The 264-nt window shown below is 42.0% G+C and overlaps 1 protein-coding gene across 5 annotated transcripts in view; it reads left to right on the forward strand.

The window, feature by feature from the left end:
* alcama (activated leukocyte cell adhesion molecule a) overlaps nt 1-264 on the forward strand; it is a 116591-nt gene that overhangs the window by 87495 nt on the left and 28832 nt on the right. The gene's annotated exons all lie outside the window — the stretch shown is intronic.

The raw sequence follows: 264 nt of genomic DNA on the forward strand, positions 1-264 counted from the left end.
TCCCCCCGCCCGCTATGGCCTACCAATATGGCGACGGCCAGACTCGAGTTTCAAAGCTGCTCTTCAGCTTTTATTTACAGTCAGTGGTATAACCAACCACCGGCAAAACCACCGAAGAAGAAGAATATTCCTATGTCATTGCTGTGTGCTTCCTTGACCCTTAGGGTCCATGTCGTGGCAAGAGTGAGATACCAACTAAATTAATTCAGACAAACCATTACAATTTAAAGGATCATTTAATATTACAATTATTCTAAATAGAGT

The sequence above is a fragment of the Monopterus albus genome, unplaced genomic scaffold (genome assembly GCF_001952655.1).
Source record: "Monopterus albus unplaced genomic scaffold, M_albus_1.0 scaffold267.1, whole genome shotgun sequence".
Lineage (NCBI taxonomy): Eukaryota > Metazoa > Chordata > Actinopteri > Synbranchiformes > Synbranchidae > Monopterus > Monopterus albus.